Source organism: Sarcophilus harrisii, chromosome 1, assembly GCF_902635505.1.
Source record: "Sarcophilus harrisii chromosome 1, mSarHar1.11, whole genome shotgun sequence".
Lineage (NCBI taxonomy): Eukaryota > Metazoa > Chordata > Mammalia > Dasyuromorphia > Dasyuridae > Sarcophilus > Sarcophilus harrisii.
The window spans coordinates 474,633,878-474,653,952 of NC_045426.1; the positions used below are offsets into that span (position 1 = coordinate 474,633,878).

General features: G+C 32.9%; 1 long non-coding RNA gene across 3 annotated transcripts in view; it reads right to left on the bottom strand.

Moving 5' to 3' along the window:
• Positions 1–20,075, bottom strand: part of LOC116420584 — a 189,819-nt gene that overhangs the window by 60,729 nt on the left and 109,015 nt on the right. For 2 of the 3 annotated variants that reach the window (XR_004230952.1, XR_004230954.1), the window contains one exon: positions 4,554–5,383. The exons of the other annotated variant lie outside the window; for it this stretch is intronic. This is a non-coding gene — a long non-coding RNA (uncharacterized LOC116420584). Of the gene's footprint in view, positions 1–4,553; positions 5,384–20,075 lie in introns of those variants that run through there. 3 annotated transcript variants of the gene reach the window in all.

Below are 20,075 nucleotides of genomic sequence, written 5' to 3' on the forward strand. Positions count from 1 at the left end.
TCCAATTCATTGACCTGCTTTTTTTTATTTTATTGATGTACACATTTAGAGATATAAAATTTCCCCTATTCCTTTGACTTTTTGATATGCTGTCTCACTGTTGTCATTATCTTTAGTGAAATTATTTTCTATGATTGTACTTTGCTACCTATTCTTTAAGATTTGATTTTTTAGTTTCTAATTAATTCTAATCTATACTTAGATGGCTCTCTATTAAATGTAATTTTTTTCCATTAGGGCCTGAAAAGAATTAATTTAACATTGCTTTTTAATCTACATTTGTTTGCAAAGTTTTTAATGCCCTATTACCTGGACAATTTTTGTGACGTGTCCATGTACAGCTAATAAACATGTATACTACTTTCTATTCCCATTCATTTTTCCTCAAGAGGTCTAGCATACCTCAAGCTTTCTAAAATTCTATTCATTCCCTTAAATTCTTTCCAATTTATTTTATAGTTAGATTTGTATAACTCTGAGAGAGAAAAGTTGAACATCCTCCATTTGCATAGTTTTCCTCTCTATTTTTCCCAGAAACTCATTTCACTTTTTTTAAAGAGTATACACTGTGTCATTTAATGCATTTAGCATTGATATTGCTTCATTGTTTATGATGCCCTTTATCAAGATGTAGTTTCCCAGATTATCTTTTAAAATTAGGTCTATATTTGGTATGATTGCTATTTTTGACTTTTTTTTTTTATTTCAGCTAGAGGATAATAGATTTCACTCCAGTCTCTTTAACTCCATAAATGCCTCTTTGTTTCAAGTATGATTCTTCTAGAATATACATTGTTAGGTTATTGCTTTAATCCATTTTATGAATGAATTCATCCAATTCATATTCAAGGTTATGATTACTAACAGTGCATTTTCCTCCCATTTCCTTTCCTTATCCTTTTCTCTCTCTTTTTACTCTATATCTTTTCAAAAGTCTATTTTGTTTTTTACTCCCTAGTCTGACATCCTTTTTATCACCCCTTTTCCTTTAGCCCTTTTTCTTTCAACTTGCTTATAGTAACACATACAGACATGTGTGTCTATAGGCATGTATAATATGTAATATATGCATATTGGGTATATAATACATATTTATGTATAGTTATGTTAATATATGTATATACAAATATATTCTTCCTTCTTTGGATCAATTCCAATGAAAGTGAGAAATAATTGTATACAGTAATAACAATATAGTAAGAATGAGTAACTGGGAAAAATTTAGCTGCTCTGATCAAGACAATGATCCAAAACAATTCCAAAGGACCCATGATAAAAAACAGTGTGCACCTCAAGAGAGAGAATTAATAAAGTTTCATTGCAGTTTAAAGTGTATTTTAACTTAATTTTTCTTCTCTCCTTTCTTTTGAAACATGGCTTATATGAAAATATATTTTATGACTTCAAATGAATAATTGATATTATATAGCTTGCCTTCTCAAGGGCTGAGGGAAGGTAGGAGGATAAGAATTTCTAATTCAAAACTTTAAAAATTGAATATTAAAAATTTTATATGTAAATGGGAAATGTTTAATAAAATAAGAAATAAATATACTTGAGATAAATCATTGTCCACTCTTCTACCATTTTTCTTTCTATTGTAAAAAGTCATCCTTTTGTGTAATAATTTTTCCCAGTCTTCTCCTCCTTTCCTCCATCTCACAGTCCATTCTTATTTGATATTCTTTCTTTTTTTTGGAGAACATCTCAATATAATTTACTCCCTCCCATGCTCTTTATATGAAGTCCTTCTACCTTAATAATGATAAACTTAGAAGTTACCTGGATCATCTTCCATATAGTAAACAGTTTAACCTTATTGAGTCCTTTATGATTTTTGAGAGCTCTCAAAACTATTTCTGCTGCTGTCCCTGCTACTAAGTTCCACAGTCTGCATTGTCACCATGTGGCCTGCAGTCTGAACCCCCACCTATTTGTCATAGATCTCTCTGTCCAATCACCTAAGTTGTCTTAGACTGAAAAAATGTCTCTCTGACCTTTTATTGGCTATGTCACTTCAGAATTTGATTTGAAATGTTATTTAAAATTTATTAATTGGGGTTTGGAAGGGTAAGTTGAGAGAGGTTGCCTGCTGTGCTTCCTCTACTCCATCATTTTGGCTCTGCCCCAGCACTTAAGTTCTAATAAAGTTCAAGAAAGCACTAAAAATATTGAAGGGGGGAGAGAGAAAGGAAACAATAAACTTGTCATCTCTGTCTGTCCTTTTAACTGTTCTAAAGTGAAGAAAGCTTCACTTTAGGAATAACAATCAATTGATAAAATTCTTGTAGAAAAATGGACCCATAAGGATGCACTTTAGAGTAGCCTTTGGTTCTTTTGCTATCTTGTTTTGACTGATTATCTTAGCCAAAGAAATATAATTTGTGCTTTGAGTTCCCAAGGAACTCATTTCCTAAGGAAGAAATGAAAACTTTTAAGCTTTTTAAAAAACAGAAATTTTTAAAAAAAGTTTGAAGAGGAATCGAAAAACCTAGGGAGAAAGATAAAAGGAAATACACCCACAGTATATATTTATTTACTGTCTCATTATAAATCATGTAGGATAGGAAAAAAGATATGAAATATGTGGAGAAAATAACTTTGTGTGTCTGTGACTGTACTTGTCAAACATTCTTTCACAAATCCAGTTTTCCAAGGACATTTAAAAGAAAAGGAAATAATAATAATATAATAGACAAGGTATATGCAATTTATCTTAAGTGTACTGGCTGAGATTCATCTGATTTTCCTGATTTTCCTGAAAAGATAATTTTATGTACAATGAGAAACAATTTCTAGCATGTGTCCCCCATGGCTAAATTCTGTTAGAAGGAACCAATATTGGACAATCCATCTCCCTAGATTCATAGACATGAATCTTGAAAGCCTCTCCTCTTTACCATCCCCTGGCTATTTACTCTTTAATTCTTTCCCTGATTATTTGATGATATTAACCAAATAGGAGAAAATATTAAGATTATGGCAACAATGGTTTAAAGTTCCTATGCTTCAGCTCCTTCTTTTACCAATATATATTTTCTATTGTTGTTCATGTAATATTCCTACGTCATCACTATTCTCATATTGTTTCTTTCAGCAAAAGACTTAAGTAATTCTACCATGCCAATGGAAGAGATAATCAAATTAAAGGATAAATTCCTCATCAAAGGATTTAAGGTTCCTTCAGTGTGTTTCTATCCTACATCTCCAAGCTTACTCTCATGAAACTATTATTCCTACTTTATAACTAGCATGGACAATTCATCATTCATTATTCTTTCCTTGTCATTTCTCATACTCTTATTTTTAATCGCATTATCCTGAAGGTATATTAAGGAGTCTTCAGTTCTGGCATTTTTTGCCTGATGAAATTCATCCCTTATTTCAAGACCAAATTCAGATATAAGCTCTTCCATGAAGCCTTCTTTATCACCTTCATCACGTCAACTAGAAGTGATATCTACCTCCTAAAATTTCACATAACATTTTGTGGAATGAAATTGAAAGGGAAAGTATTTACTATATACTGTATGCCAAGTATTGTTCTAAGTAATGGGGAAAACAAATGGAATTGTAAAGTAGTTTTTGTTTATACACTGCAACCAAGGGAAATAAAACATACAAGAAGATTTAGCTTCAGAGAAGATGGCAAGGCCCTGTGGTGGTCCATCTTATCAGTAGGATTTATTGTTATCTGCACATCCTTTACAATGATCTTATTTGGCCATATATAGCTGGGTTTTTTTTTCTGTGCATATCATATTTTCTATTTTGTTGCTACTCCCTTTAAAGTAAGGAATGTGAATTATTTTCTCTGTGAAAACCACAGTATTTTGTATATAGTGTTTGCTTAATAAATGCTTATTAAATTTAACTAATTTTAATCATTTGTTTCACTTTCTCCTACCTCTTCCATTAAAAAGGATTCCTAACCTAATAATTCTAAGTTATATGAGCCACTTAGATTACATGGTTAAAATTTTCCATCTAAATGATAATAATTATAATGCTAACTGCAATTTAATGACAATTTCTTTTGAAAAAGAGAGCTCTGATAACTGTACAGATAATTAAAGTCTTCCAGTCCTACTCTATTATGCCTCCATGATAGGATTGTGATCTGTTCTCTGAACTCTTTTTAGATTTTTCCTATGTACTTCAGGGAGCTTGCAGTATATTCAATGATAAATTGTATGGATCCCTTATTCCTTCCATCACGTGTCCTTCTCTTGTGCACTTATCCAAAAGTTCAACACTATCAATGGAATAGCAGATTACAAGAGATAATTATGGCAGAGGAACAACGATAGATAGATAGGTAGATAGACAGACAGACAGACAGACATATCAAGGGTTGGGGGTAGAGAACAATGTATAGCTGTACTGATTAACTACAAAGTCAAGATGTTAAGACAAGAAACTGAAACCAGAGTATTGTTAATGGAATGGAAGAATAGGAATGAATAAAGAATAGGTTTAAGAGGAATAAAATAAGAGGAAGAGATGAAAGGATAAATGATGATGAGCAGAGAGGGGAATTTCAGGGTTCAAAATAGAGGATTTTTTAAAATTCCTATACTTTTTTATTACTACAATTTTCTCTATTTCCTTCATTTGCAGTTGAAAACTCAACTGGTTTATCAAAATTACAGGAAAAATATATTCTTACTAGTATTTTTAATCCATCCCTGGCAAAAGATTACATCATTCTCTTTTATTCTAACATCATAAATATGAATGCTTTTCTGAATCATTGTGTTCTTAATCAACAGATCTTCTTTCTACTTTAATCAGCAGGAATGATGAAAACATCATTTGTGCTCCTCACGTTTTTTGTTCAAGATTTCATAATCAATAGCAATCCTTCCTAGATTCCTTCTGGTAATATTATGCATATCCATGTGAACTTCTAAAAATGTGTAGGAGTCATCCATTTTGACAACCCTTTGAACTTGGCAAAGACTCCTTGGGAACCAAATAGGCCTATCTATTATTGTTTATAAGATTTACAAATAGCTGTTTCATGATTTCTCACCAGGGAGTCACCAATCACTATTGATTCTTTTTCCTCTGAGCCTCATTGGATTAACTCTCACTATATATCTCATATTGATTCACATCATCCTTTCTTAGAAGACAAGCAGCTGTTTTCTCCTTCAGTAATCTGGTTCCCTTTTCTTTGGGAAAAGCTTCATATCTGTTACTTAAGTCTATATCTACAGTGGTCCTTCCTTCCTATCTCTTCCATCATATTATTCTATCTCCCAAGAGCCAGGAACAGGTCAGGATTTCCCTCTGCCTCTTCATTTTTTTTCCTTATCTTTGATACCACACTGAAGTCATTCTTCCTTTATTAAGTGGAGGCTTCATTCTTCCTGATATTCTGAAAAATACAAATGTATTCTTTGAAATTCTTAGCTACCCTTTGCCTTAAGCATAGATATAGATTATTTACCCATGAAAGAAAGACAAACATCCCCTATTCTTTGCAGGTGATTTTAAAAGTTCCTTTGCTCAAATAACTGTTTGGACATGTATAACTATTTTGTATTCAATTTATACTTTAACATATTTAACATATATTGGTCAACCTGCCATCTGGGGGAGGGAGTAGGGGGAAGGAGGGGAAAAATTGGAACAAAAGGTTTGGGAACTGTCAATGCTATAAAATTACCCATGCATATAATTTCTAAATAAAAAGCTATAAAAAAGGTTTCTTTGCTCTATACTTTCTGGAAAGAGAAACATTTTGTCAGAAAATGATTTCTAAAATTTCAGAAACCAATTAATAAATGTATTTCAAGTTTTAAAAATATGAAATATGTTAAATAAGGCCATTTCCTTTCAGACACCATTTTTTCCTTTTCATCTTATTATTATTTTCTGTCCAGAAAGATAATTTCAAAACTCTCTGGTACATTTTTATAAGGTGGTTGATTTATACAAAGCAAAAGGTGTCTCTTTCAGTATATTCTATCAACTAAAATATGCAAAAGCCTCCAGTATTTATACAAAAGAAACCACAAACCACTGGAAAGATTCCTTTAGCTTTGGACCTGGTTGTGGATCTTTCTACTCATTCTTCCCCATTAATATTTATAGTGCCACTTGCTGCTCACTAATTTTTATAGCAGTCTTATACATCCATGCCATAATCCATCCACTAGGGCAGTCCTTTTTATGAGCCTCTTATTGTCAACCCTTTTCCTTGATATCAAAATTCATACCAAAAATATAATGCTAGCCATTTAATACTTTAGTGAAAATGTAATGCAATGGGACATTTTGTGGAGTTTTGTTTCTTCTTAATATCATCTTAAATTATAAATTCAATTTGACAAACATTTATTAGGGCATATTATGTATCAGGCAATGTGCTAAGAATACAAATAAGAAAAAATTATGTAGTATTTATCCTCAAGAAACATACAATCTAATGAGGAAAGACAAATCACTAAAGGAAGCTGAAAAGCATGAAACAGAAAATGAGGAAGTCATCAGGAGTTACCAGGAACAGGGGCATTATGTACTATAGTGCTGAAATAAAGCAGAGCTGCTAAAAGAAAATGGAGAATGATTCCTCCTATAAAGTAATTTAACATAGTCAAAAGTAGGAAATACAAATTTCAATAGATAGGAAAGCACAGTCCCATGTGCCTAAAATCATATCAGAATGACAGTTATTTTTTGAGCCTAAGTAAGGCAGCTCTGATAGCTAAAAGCAAGGCAGAAAGCTTAATCAACATTTAAAATCATAAAGTATTTACTACAGTGCCTGGAACATAGTAAGGAATGACTAGGTGAATGTTAGCTCTTGTTATTAGATTTCCTCTAAATTTTATATCTCTCACTGTTTAACAATGCCTTTACACAATGGGTATTCAATAAATATTTTATGTGTTTTTTTTTAATTGAATCAATTGTTGCTAATGTCTTTATCAGTTCAATGGAAAAAGAAAAACCCACTTGATCTTGTCTTAATAGTAGGGATGAGTACATTTCAGTCATAGGGAACAATATAAAGAAAGATAGAAGCAGGTATGACAGGATAAGATCAGAGAATGAATCAGTCTGACAGTAATGTAGAGGTTGATTTGAGGAATACTTCAAGATAAAACTGAAAATGTAGGTTAGTGTCAGAATGCAGAGGGTGGTTAATTGCAAGATAAAAAGTTTATACTTTATTCCCTAGACAAGGGGAAAATTTTAGCTATTTCTGAGTAGGGAAGTGTTGTAGTCTCTCCTAAGCATATGGAAGATTATAATGTCATCAACAGAAAAACAAGATTGGAATGGGAAGAAGGCAATGTGCACAGTTACAAGTTTATAGTAATTTTCCCAGCAAGAGATAATTAGGTGCAATACTACTGTGACAGTAAGGATAAAAAGAAGTTGACAATTTTATGAATACTGCTAATGTAGAATAGACAAAATTTAGCAACCATTGATCCTAAAAATAAAAAGTTTAGCTTGCCTAGGGAATCCTTTTTGTTTTATTATTTTTTGTCCCTAAAAATAGCATTGCCCATTAGTATCCACCAAAACTCAACATGTGCCTATATCTAGAATAGACTGCCTGTTTTGACTACATTGACCAGTTACTTACTTGTTCCTAAGAAAAAGGCTAAGTATATAATCATAATATGATAGTGAGCAGTAGGGGAGCCTCTCTGGGAAAGAAACAAGGAAGAATTGTAAGAGCCCTGAAAAAAAGGAAATAAACATTCATATCTCAGGCTCTTAGGACTAATAGTTTTTATTAGATTATATACACAAATACATTTACCCCACACTTGGGTTATGTTTCTGTCACTTTATTTTTCTTGCAGGTTGAAGAAGAAAATGAGAATCCAACATTTCTAAAACTAGAAACAGGAGTGGATTGTACATAACCAAAAGGGACTTGAGATATTAAATTTCTGTTTTCCTAAAAATCATAGAATTGCAGATTTGGAAGAGATATCATAAGTCATTTTATCCAATATCCATACAAAAATGAATTTCACCTCTAAAATATCAACAGGTGGTCACTCAGCTTCTACTCAGTCACCAATGACAGGGAATTTGCTACTTACATAAGGCAATCTGCTCCACTGGGGGTAAACTGATCCACCAGTTTATAGGAAGACATTTTGTTCCTTATTTGCAATCAAAATCTGTTTTGCTATTAAAGTTGATTCTTTCCAGGGCCAAACTGATCAAACTTAATCCTCTTGCCCTGTGGCAATCCCTTGTGTTAAACATTCATATCTATCTTTCATATCTTTCAAACAATCCTCTTAAGGTATTACTAAATGATCTCAACATCTTAATCACCCTCCTTTGAATGTGTTCTAGTTTGTGAATCTTCCCTCTTAAATATGGCAGCAGAACTGAACACAGTAAACTTGATATGATGTGATAGTGAAGAGAACAATGGAGGTAACTCACTGCTCTCATTGTAGGTACTATTGTTGAATTAAGAGAATCAATATGGAATAATATAAGTAGCTAGACTTGGAACCAGAAAGGTTGAATTCAAATATTGCCTGTGAAATATGTGGGTTTTATTAGTCTAGGCAAGTTATTCAACCTCACAATGGCCTAGGAAACAATGATTTTTAAGATGAACAGAAGGTGTTGACCTGCATTAATAGAGAGAGATTCTTCTGAGAATTTCTCTATCAATGACATCTCAGGTCCTTTTCCTTATACTTGTATGCAGTCTAATATAGCATTAGTTCATTTATAGTCACATCACACTGATAACCCATAAAGAGCTTGACATCCACCAAAACTTTGAGAAATTTTTCATGTGAAATGTTTTCTAAGTATATCTGTTCCAACTCATGCTTTTTCAGTTTATTTTTTAAACCCATGTACAAATTATATATTTTTTCCTTTTAAAATTGATTTTGTTCACAACATCCCTCTCCCTTATGTAGTTGTTTCCCATTCCTATCACTGAAAGTATGAGCTATGTTAGCTCTGTGTAAGTCCCAAGCATACTCTATATGCCATCTAAACATTCATGAAGGGTACTGATACTATGCTGATCAAGATCAAACCAAAGATTAAGTCCTTTCTCATGGATCTTTTGATTGGTATGGAGCTATTATCAATAATCTTTGCCTTACAATCAAATATTTCAAAAAAAATTTACAAAACTGTATTATTATTCATTTTTAAATGTCAACATTTTACCCAATCAGATTGACAAAAAAAATTGTATTACTAGAAAGAATCTGGAAAAACAAAAAGTCAAGAATATCAAGGCAATTAATGGAAAAAAAATACAAAGGATGGTGGCTTAACAGTACCAGATCTAAAACTATATTATAAAGCAGCAGTCAGCAAAATTATTTGGTACTGGTTGGTACAGAGCGGTGGATTAGAGTTGTTTTCAGTTGCAACTGACTCTTTATGTCCCCAAATAGAGTTTTCTTGCCAAAGATATAGAAATGGTTTGTCATTTCCTTCTTTAGCTTGTTTTCCAAATGAGGAAAGTGAGGCAAATAAGTTTAAGTGACTTGTGCAGGATCACACAAATGGTGAGTATCTGAGGTCAAATTTGTACTCAGGAGGAGGCGTCTTTTTGATTCCAGGCCCAGCAGGTTATGTATACATTGTGCCACCACGCACTGTGCTAAACATTTTATGATTTTAAGTATTTATTAATTAATTGATTTGTATCCAGTTTTCCTGATTCTTACTCCAATGACCTATGCAATATGACTAAAAAAAGATTAAACACATAGTGTTTAAAACATATAGTGACACATAGTGAATGTTAGCATGCAAATGTTAGCTATTGTTATTAACTGTTATTATTATTATTATTTATAAAGCAAGCACTATGTGCCTGATACTGCATCACACCAAATATGACTTTAAACAGGTCACTATATATCTGTGGGCTGCATTTTCCTCACAGGTAAATTAAGAAGATTGGATTTGATAGCATCTAAGGATGCTGCTAGGTCTAAATTTATGATCTTACTTTTCTAATGTTTCTATTTTCTCTCAATTATTTTTGTTGTATTCTTCATATTCTCAAAAACATTTTCCCCATCTGAGAAAACATATGCAAAACTGGAGTTTTGCATAAGTAAAATGTGGATTGTCTTTGTTCAGTTGTATCCAAAATATACTTTTCTCTCTCCTTTCACTTTTTCCTCCTCAACACTGTTTTGCTTCTGACCACCACCTCCCTTAATCTACCCTCCCTTTATTCAGACCCCCTTTTCTTATTCCTTTCCTCTTCTACTTCTGACCTCCCTTCTATTAGCCTCCCTCTTTCCTTTACCCTTTCCTCTCCTATTCTCTGTAGGGTAAGAAAAATTTCTATACCAAATTAGGCATGTAGAATATTCCCTGTTTGAGTCAAATTCAATTAGAATAATGTTCAAACAATGCTCATCACCCTCCTTTTGTTCCTCAACTGTAGTAAGTCTTTTTTGACTCATAATGTAATTTAACTTACCCCAATTTACCTCCCTTTCCTCTTCTTCCAGTACAATCCCTTTTCCATTCTTAATTTTTTTTATATCATCATATTTTTTGTTTACATCATCATGCCATTTGTTTTCCAATTTCTTCCTTTTTTTCTTTTTTTTTTTTTTTTTGGTTTTGCTTGACTTATTCTTAATGTCTCATTGAGTCATTCACTTTCATTTGTCCAATTCTGATTTTAGTGAATTATTTTCTTCAATTAACATTTTTATCTCCCTTTGTACTTGGCCAATTGCACTTTTAAAGGAGTAGTTGGTTTTTTTATTGGATTTTTTTCCATTTCACCAATTCTATTTTTCAAGAAGTTGTTCTGATTCTCCACTTCACCAAATCTATATTTAAGAAGTTTTTTTTCAGTATATATATTTTCCATTTCACCAAATGTATTCTTAAGGAGTTGTTTTCTTCAGTCAATTTCTGTTTCTTTTTCCAAACTCTCCTGCAAAGTTATTTCTTTTCCCCATTTTTCTAACTTTCTTTTGAACTCTTCCAAGACATTTTTGAGCTGCAGACCAGTTCATATCTCTCTTTGAGGTTTCCTCTGAAGCCATTTTGTCTTTATTGTCCTCTTCTGGGTTTGTGTTCTGTTCTTACTTGTCTCTATACTAGCCCTCTATGGTCAGAACTTTTTTCGCTTTTTTTCTCATTTTTAAAGATTAAGGTCTACTCCTAAGGCACAGGAGAGATTGTCCTGAGCTTCCTTTACAGAGCCTCAAGAGCTTCTCATTAACTGGGTGGGGCTAGTGTTGCTTCTGACTTCCCCACTGAGCTGGGTAAGCCTGGCTAAGCCTTTACCTATTATGCTGGGGTTCGTGGGCTACCTATTGGCCTTCTGTAGTTGCATTAGATGTCTTTCAGCTACTGTGTTGTTAAGCCACTGGCTTCTGAACCAGGACAAAGTAACCAGAACTGTTTTATTTTGGCTAAGAGCTTCCCACTAGATTGCCTATTCCAGGCCTCTCCATCCTGGGCATCCCTGTGCTATGCCTGAGCTGGGCTGTGTTCCTCCCTGTCCAATTGAGAAAGAACTTTCCTGAAATAATTCAAAGATATTTTATTCCAGGAAATTATTATATTCTGAATGTTTGTGGGTTCTGTCACTTCAAAATCCATACAGAGGTTTGATCTAGAGTTGATTCTGAATGAAGCCAGGAAGAGCTCAGGCAAAGTTCTGTCTACTCTCCATCTTGGCTCCACCCTAACAAATAAATTATCTGTTTATTCTTATACTTATGCAATACAGATGACATTGATATCAGCATAAATACTAATTATAAATGACAAAGGCAGAAATCCCATAGTTTTCAAAATAGAAATACCAAGGTGCCAAATGTTAATTTTGTTTACTTTACCAATGCTTATATTACACAGCTGAACTGAAACGCTTTTGGGGTCTGTAGACAAGACACATGAGACCCCAATCCAATATATTGAGCAAATAAGAGCTATTTTCATGAAGGCCAGGTTCATAATAGGAAGGCTAGGTTAAGTAAGGAGAAATGCCCAATCTTTAGCCTCCATCTTTTGCTTCTTTCACTAGCAAGTACCAGAACCTCCTTCCTAATCTTTTCATCAACACAGCTTAAAGAGAATAATTATACTATAGGAGCTGATAAATTCACCAAGTAAGATAATACATAGAGGGAGAAGAAGGGCTAGGATAAAGCTTTAGGGTACATTCCTGAATATTAATATTGCTACAATCCATTTAATAAATTAAAATCTTGAAAAATAAAGGTAAACATGAACCTATTTCTATAGAACTAACATGACATGGACTTAGCATCTGAAGACCTGAATTCAATTTCAGCTCTACCAAGTTGTATGATACTGGGCTAGTGACTTAACTTCTCTAGGTTTTATCTATAAAATAAGGAGGGAGGTTAAATGATTTCTACTTTAGCACTATCTTTATACCTTTATAATATTATGATTATATATATTACATATATGTGCAATATTGTAATTATGTAACATATAATAAACATAAACCTGATAACTCAAGGAGCAAAGAAAAGGCTGGAATTAATGGCTGTAGAGGGGTTATAAAGCATGATATGGGCGGCTAGTACTCCCATGTAAATTTCTGCTTACTATTTCACCAGTCTGGAAAGCTTGATGAAAACTCAGTTCAAGGCATGAGTTCCAAAATTAAATATGGTAAGTCTCCCAATATAGGGTTCCTGTAGTCCAAGTGGTACAATAATAAGGTCAAAACAAGAATAGTATAGATACAATGAACAGATTACTATCTCTAGAGTTCTAGAACCTGAGTTAAAATCCACTTCTTACACTTCAAGTCAAGTTACTTAAACTCTCTTTTCTCTCAATTTCTTTATCATTAAAATGAGATTTTGAATTGATCCAACCATTTTGAAGAATAATTTGAAATTATGCACCAAAAGTTATTAAACTGCCTATACCCTTTGATCCAATAATATCATTAATAGGTCTACTCTTAAATATGATTGGGGAAAATAAAAAGAACTTGTAAGTTATAAAATGTTCATTGCAGCTCTCTTTGTGGTGGAAAAGAACTGGATATCTTAAGGATGTGCATCAATTTGGGAATGACTGAATAAGCTGTGGTGTATGATTTTGATAGAACACTACTGTGCTATAAAAATGATGAGCTAAATAGTCATATTAAAAAATAATACATGAAATATCAAAGAGAAAAATGAGCAAAACCAAGAAAATGTTGTATACAGTGAATATTGTTTTAAGAACAACTTTCAACAACATAGTAATTTTGATTGCCATAAATACCAAATTAACAATAAAGGTCATAAAAAGAAAGATGCTATTTACATCAGAGAAAGAATTAATAAATAAAAGTATGCATAGAATGATTTTACACATATAAACAAATCTATGTCTAATAGTACCCATCTCTAGGGCAAAAAGCATGGGGGAAGAAAGATAAAAAAATTAAAAATTAATTTAAATGTTAATTTTACTATATATTTAAAAGTAACATGAGGTACATAACAGATCTGCAGTTTCGTGTATAATCATTGTTTGTCTGCTTGTTTTATTAAACTCTGTATTGGAAATGTTTATTCCATAAATTTAAAATAAAACAAACTATTTCAAATGGAGGTAAAAGTTTGGACTAAATGTCCTCTGAGGCCTCTTCTATCTTCAGATCTATTACCTATGATCTTTAGATTTTAAAATGGCTAGGTAGATGATTCTGTAGAATGTAAAGGTTTTCTAGTAATACCATCAAATATATGCCAACCTTTTGTGGTTTTTCACTTTGAACTACTTTAAAATTTATTGAATTCTTATATGAAACATGTTTTGCTACAGTTTAATATTTCTATACTTAATAAAAAGTAGTCAAATTTTGCTTTTATGTTATTGAATAATGTTCTATTGAAATTCTTTGGGAAGAATTCATATTTGTCAACTTCCTTTAAAAGTTTAAAAAATATCCAAACAGAAAAAGAATTTATATTTAAATATTTATATCATGTCAGTCAATCCAAACAGGTTTCTTTACCCATCTAAAATGTCCTTTTTAAAAAAAAAGTTTAAGTCTTGACACTAAAGTCAAGGGTTTTTTGTTGTTGTTGTTGTTGTTGTTTTGTTTTTTTCCAGAATAGACACCTGCTCTGACTTCCTTTGTTGTTGTTCTTTCTTCTTGCCACATGTTCAATGATCTCTGCCATCTGGTCTTGCCACTTGCTGTAAATGTGTGACTTTCCTCATTGCCTTATTCACTTGTTGATTTCTAGTATTCCTTTCTAGTGAAACCTTAATTAGATTATTTTCACCTTCTATACTGATTCATGTAGTCACTGTCTGAAAAGTACCCTACTTTGGCTCTTTTACCATAAGAAAACATGTTTTTAATAATCTTTCCTTTGTCCAGATATTCCCAGGATCTTCATCCTGGTCTGGCTCCAAGTTGTGGTAGTTTGGTGCTACTTGGATCCTGCCACCTGCCTAATTCTTGAACTCCCAATTGGTTATTTGTTCCATTTGCTTTGAGATAAAAAGTCCACTCATACTTTGCTTTGTTCTTTGCTTTGTTCAAATAGAACAATCTAAGGAAAGGGGAGTCAAGGCCGTGCCTTCCAACCCCAAAATCAAAACAGCTTGACATTTGACTCCACTCTAATAAGACCAAATGTCAAAAACCCAGAGGAGATCTTGTACATGGTAAAAAATGAAATAATCTAGCATTTTGCATAGAAGATTTTGGAGCACGAAGAAAGAATATCTTGCCTCATTCAGAAGCTGCTGAGGAGTGATCATGAAATTTAAGGAGAACTCAACTGGAAAAAACCTTTGAGGGAAAGTAGAATGGGGGGGGGAGAAGAAAGGGAAAGAAGAACAGAGGAAAGAAAAAGAAGGATAACAGGAAAACAGGAAAGAAGTAAGAAAGGCAAGAAAACATGAAAGAAAAGAAACGGAAAGAAAGAAGGAAGAAGGAAGGGGAAGGAGAAAGGGAGAAAGGAACAGAGATAGAAAATGTTGGAAAGAAAAATGGAGAGGCAGAGATATCTGGAAAGAAAGTTTGTAAGTAAACATATCTTAAAAAGGAAATAACATTTAGGAAATTATATCAGATCTTCAAGATGTAGTATATCAGATTTTTTCCCATGGCAAGATTAACATTGAATTTGATGAAAAAACAATGGGAATAATAATGTCATTCATAATTTGGAAAATAAAAATCTATTTAATCCTGATAGAATCAATTTGGACCAATTAGTTTTACTTTTCAAAGGTTCTTCAAAATAGCATTTATCTTTAATTTAGTTCTTTGTCGCTAAATTAGCATTGGTCCTTAGCAAGATAAATATACTCTCCATTTTTTAAATTTTTCTACTTCTTTCTCTTCCTTCTTTTTTGGTCTTCTTTCAATATGAACACTCCCATAATAGTATTACAGGATCATTTCAACAGTAGTCAAAAATTTAAATTAAATAAAAGACAATGTTTGCAATTTGCCAGAAGGTAAAATTTTCAGTATAGTAGAAACTTCTCATTCCAGGTGGAATTAGAAATGAGTAAAGTTTATCAGCTGCTCTTTATCAGCTATAGGTTCTAAATGTGACCTAAGACCACATTGAACCATTGAAGACCCCTGTTTTATATCTTAGGAAGCCTATTGAAAACTCCTGAGCATCAAATGTGATAATCCATGACAAGAAAAAGGAAAAGAATTAACATAGATCTTTCAGTCACCAGCCTTGTCATCCAGCCCAGCGCACACACCTAGAAGGATAATGGTGCAACAAGATCCAGGTTGTAGAGCAGAAAAATTGAACTACTGACTGCATCAGCACCACTCAGAGAGCAATGGGATTTCTACTACATGAAAGAATGCTAAAGAATATACATAGTGGACCAGCATCTGGAAAAGTCATTGAAATCTAATACTAGTCCTGAAATAGTTGTATTTTACTTTTTGAGCTTCATAAATTGTTAAAGAAATGGAATCTACCTCTGGGAAATAATGTTTCTTTATGTCTCATCATATCCCATTTTCCCCCAAAGATTAAAACAAATGATTCTATGGCTATAAATCATCTTCATTGGCTTTGAAAAGCCCTCTGAGCTCTATTTCCTATGTTATTTCAATAGACAAGCCATGTGAAGCATGTAAAGTGGCAGTCACTGGTATTTAGAAAAGAAAAAAACAAAAAAAAAAAAAGAGGATAAGGTTGGCAAGAATATTGGAATATGTTAAAAACTGAGGTATGACAATAATCTGAGGGATGCAACTTGTATTTGACTCTTGTATTTAATTCTACCATTTTTCAAGTTCATCTTTCATAGATGGGATGAGCATTGACCATATAAACATTTACCTGATGTCACAGATCAATCAGTTCTCTGGAGAAAAGTGATGCCATAACCCTCTTCCTCCCACCCCCTATTTTCTTAGAGATATGGAAGCACAGGAAAAACTCTTTGTTGGTGAAGATAACCTACATAAATCTCACAAATCTCCATGATTTTGAATTTATATGAAAGGAGGATTCTGGAGCACAGAAAAGAGTGCTAGGGCTATGATGGTAATGCATCAGCAACAATAGGATAATTTGAACTGGTCCTCAAAAGACTTGGGCTCAAATCCAGCACTATCCAAACTAGCTAAGTACATGTGATTAAAATCCAATTACTATTTCAGCTTTCCATTACCTTATTTATAAAGTCAGGAAATTGGGCTAGGTGATCTCTAAACATAGTTTCATCTCCAAAGTATCCAAGGCAATTGTCCATAAATCCCTTAGTGGCAAGGACTAATTTTTTTCTTTTCTCTTTCTATCCCTATCTTAAGACTTTTCTCACTACAATCTATTCTCCCCTAGCAATCTGTGATTTTCCTAAAGCACAGATCTGAATATATCAGCATTTATCCCTGTTTAATGAACTCACCCATCTCTCTCTAGTATCTAAGATCTACTATTTGACATTTAACAAAAAACTAGGTAGCTAAGTGGATAGAGCATTGGGCTTGGAATAATTTTCCCAATTTGAAATCCATCCTCAGACACTCCATCTTCTAATTGAGCAGTTTCCCTGATTTTCCCTATACTTGGAATGCTCTCCCCTCTTGTCTCTACTTTCTAACTTCCCTGGTTTTCAAAATTCAGGTTAAATCCCACCTTCTGCAAGAGGCTTTTTGCATTGTCTTTTTTTCTCTGAGATTCCCTTCCATTTACACTATATGTATATAACTTGCATGTGTAAAATTACTTTCATCTTTTCTCTGCCATTAGAATGTGAGCTCTTCCAGGGTAAAAAATGCAATGTTTTTTGCTTTTCTTTGTCTCCCCACTGCTTAACATAGCACAGCCACAGGTGGCACAAGTGCTTAAGAAAGGCTTGTTAATAAACTGTGCAGTCATGGAGCTCAGCACTTAATAAGTAGGTAGTGCACTAAACTGCTTAGGATACCAGTATATGAACTGCTGCTTGAAATCAGCAGTTAATCAGTTAACTTCTACTATTTTGCATAATAGCATAAAATATTTAACATTCCATTTTAGTTACCTTTTTCTTTTTTCCATCTAAAAGTTCTCTATTCTACAACTACTAAAATTGAGGTTTAAGTGTTTGAAGTAAACATTTTTAAGCATTTATTATATGAAAGGTAGTCAGTCAACTAGCATTAAGGACCCTGACTCACTATGTGCTATGTAATGTGCAGTGTAGAGCTATAAAGTCAAAGAATTATTATTATCCTTAAGGTACTCACAGTCTACTGAAACAGAAGAAACCAAAAATATAAAACCAAGATTCACATAAGATAAAATAAAGATAATCTAATAAGAAGGCCTTAAGATTAAGGTGGACTGGGAAAGAATTCTTACATAAGGTGATATGTTAACTGAGATGAAGTCAGAGAAGCTAGGAAGTGGAAATGAGAAGGGGCAGCGTTCAAAATTTGGGGGACAGGTAGTGAAAATTCTTAGAATAAAGAGATGAGTTATGCTGGACACTTCAGATAAAAGTTAAAAACAGCTTCTGTACTCAAGAATGTTACATTTAAAGGAGGGTATCGAACATGCACACAGCTGATTTTAATGCAAGGAAATTTGAGGAGGAGGAGAGTACTTAGAATTATAAAGACATCAGGGAAGGTTTGCTGAGCTGATATGTTAACTAGCTAAGCCTTAAAGGAAAATAAAGATTCTAAGAGACAGAAGGAACAGGGAGAAAATAGCAAGTATGGGGGGGTAGTTTATGTGAAAGCAAACAGATAAAAGATAGATTGCCAAATTGGGGAAATAGCTAGTAATTCATCTTGGCTGGAACACAATGCTGGATGAGAGTAAAATGTAATGAAGCTTGAGAAACCAAATTGTGAAGGGCTTTCAATGCCAGGTTGAGGAATGCATGTTTTATCCTAAAGAGATTGGGTAGTCACTAAAGATTTATGAGCAAGGCCATGTCACTGTCAAACTTGTATCTAAAAAATTATTTCAGGAGCTCTTTCAATTGGTTAAAGGAAGTAAGGAATGGTAGCAAAGATACCAATTATGAAAGATATTACAACAGCCTAAGTAAGAGGTGAAGACTTCTTAGGGTAATTAACTTGTGAGTAAAGAAAAAGAGGCAATGGGAGTAGAGGTCAAATGATAAACTTCCATTTCTTATTTTTATAATATCTTTTTTTTTAATTTTTCAAATACATGCAAAGATAGTTTTCAGCATTCGCCCCTGAAAAATCTTGTGTTCCAAATTTTTCTTGCTCTCTGCTCTCCCCTTCCCTAGACAGCAAGCAATCCACTACAGGTAAGTCCTCAAAACATATGTTTATAAAATAATGAACTAATGACAAATATTCAAATATGAGAATGAGTTAAAAGAAAAAGTCAAGGAGAGTTTCAAGCTTACAAAATCTGTGGGAAGATGTCAGTTTTCTTAACAAAAATAAGGACATGTTAAGTTTGAAACGTCAGGAAGTCTTGACAGAGATTTCTAGCTCCAGCAGGTGAGTGGTGATATAGGACAGCAGCTCAGAAGAGACATTAATACTACATACATAGATTTGACATTTATCTGTATATTGGTAATAATTGAATCTATTGAACCTAATAAGATCTCACTAAGCAACTGCAAGAAGACAAGATAAAACTGACTAAATTATGGGAGATAACTGTGCCTCTGGGATGGCACTTAAGTTACAATCCAAAAAAAGAGGCTTAAAAGTTGAGCATAGTCATTGAGGTAGGGAACAAGGAGAAAAAAGTACTATAAAACATCAAATCTAAAAAGAAGAGAAGGCATAGTTAGTGGCAAAGCAACAAAATCAAATTAGATGAGCACAGAGAAAAGGTAACTAGTTTGTGCAGTTTATAAATAACGGTGTCATTGAATTGATTGGAAGCCAGAATGCAAGAAGCATTAAGTTATCCACAACTACCTTAAATATAGGAATATAGAGAAGTTGGTACAGACAAGATTTGGATTTTTTTCTTTGTTTTCTTTTTGCTTTTTTTTTTTTTTTTTAATGGAGAAGGCAAATTTGTATGTAAAGCCAAGAGAGAAACAACCTGATTATAAAGGGAGAGATAGTGATTGAGAGAATGAACAATGAGACAATATCTTAATCTAGTAGTTTTCAAATTTTTGTTCTCAGTATCTTTATATTATTAAAAATTATTGAGGAATTGTCCAAAAAATAAAAAAGTTTGTTTTATAAACAAAAGACTTTTATATTCATAGATATTTGCCATATTAGAAATAAAAACTAATTATGAATTTGTAGAACTTCTGAAAAGAGTTTCAGAAAACCCCCCCAGGATTCTATGATAATACTTTGAGAACCAGACAATGAGATTGGCAAAGAAAAAAATATTATTACTTCTGAGGCAGAAACAAAGGATGTGTGAAACTATAGAGGATCTTGATGAGTGGAGAGGGTAGGTTACATGAAAGTTCATTGAGATTAGTTTCAATTTTTTCAGCAAAGTTTTTTTCTTGCTGCAATCACCTTTGGAAAGAGTGCACTTAGGAAAGAGTGGTGGGTTGAATACTTGAAGACAGAGAAGAAGATGCAGAATAAATAAAGATGAGAAAACAAACAAATAAGTAGAGAATACTTTTTAAACAAG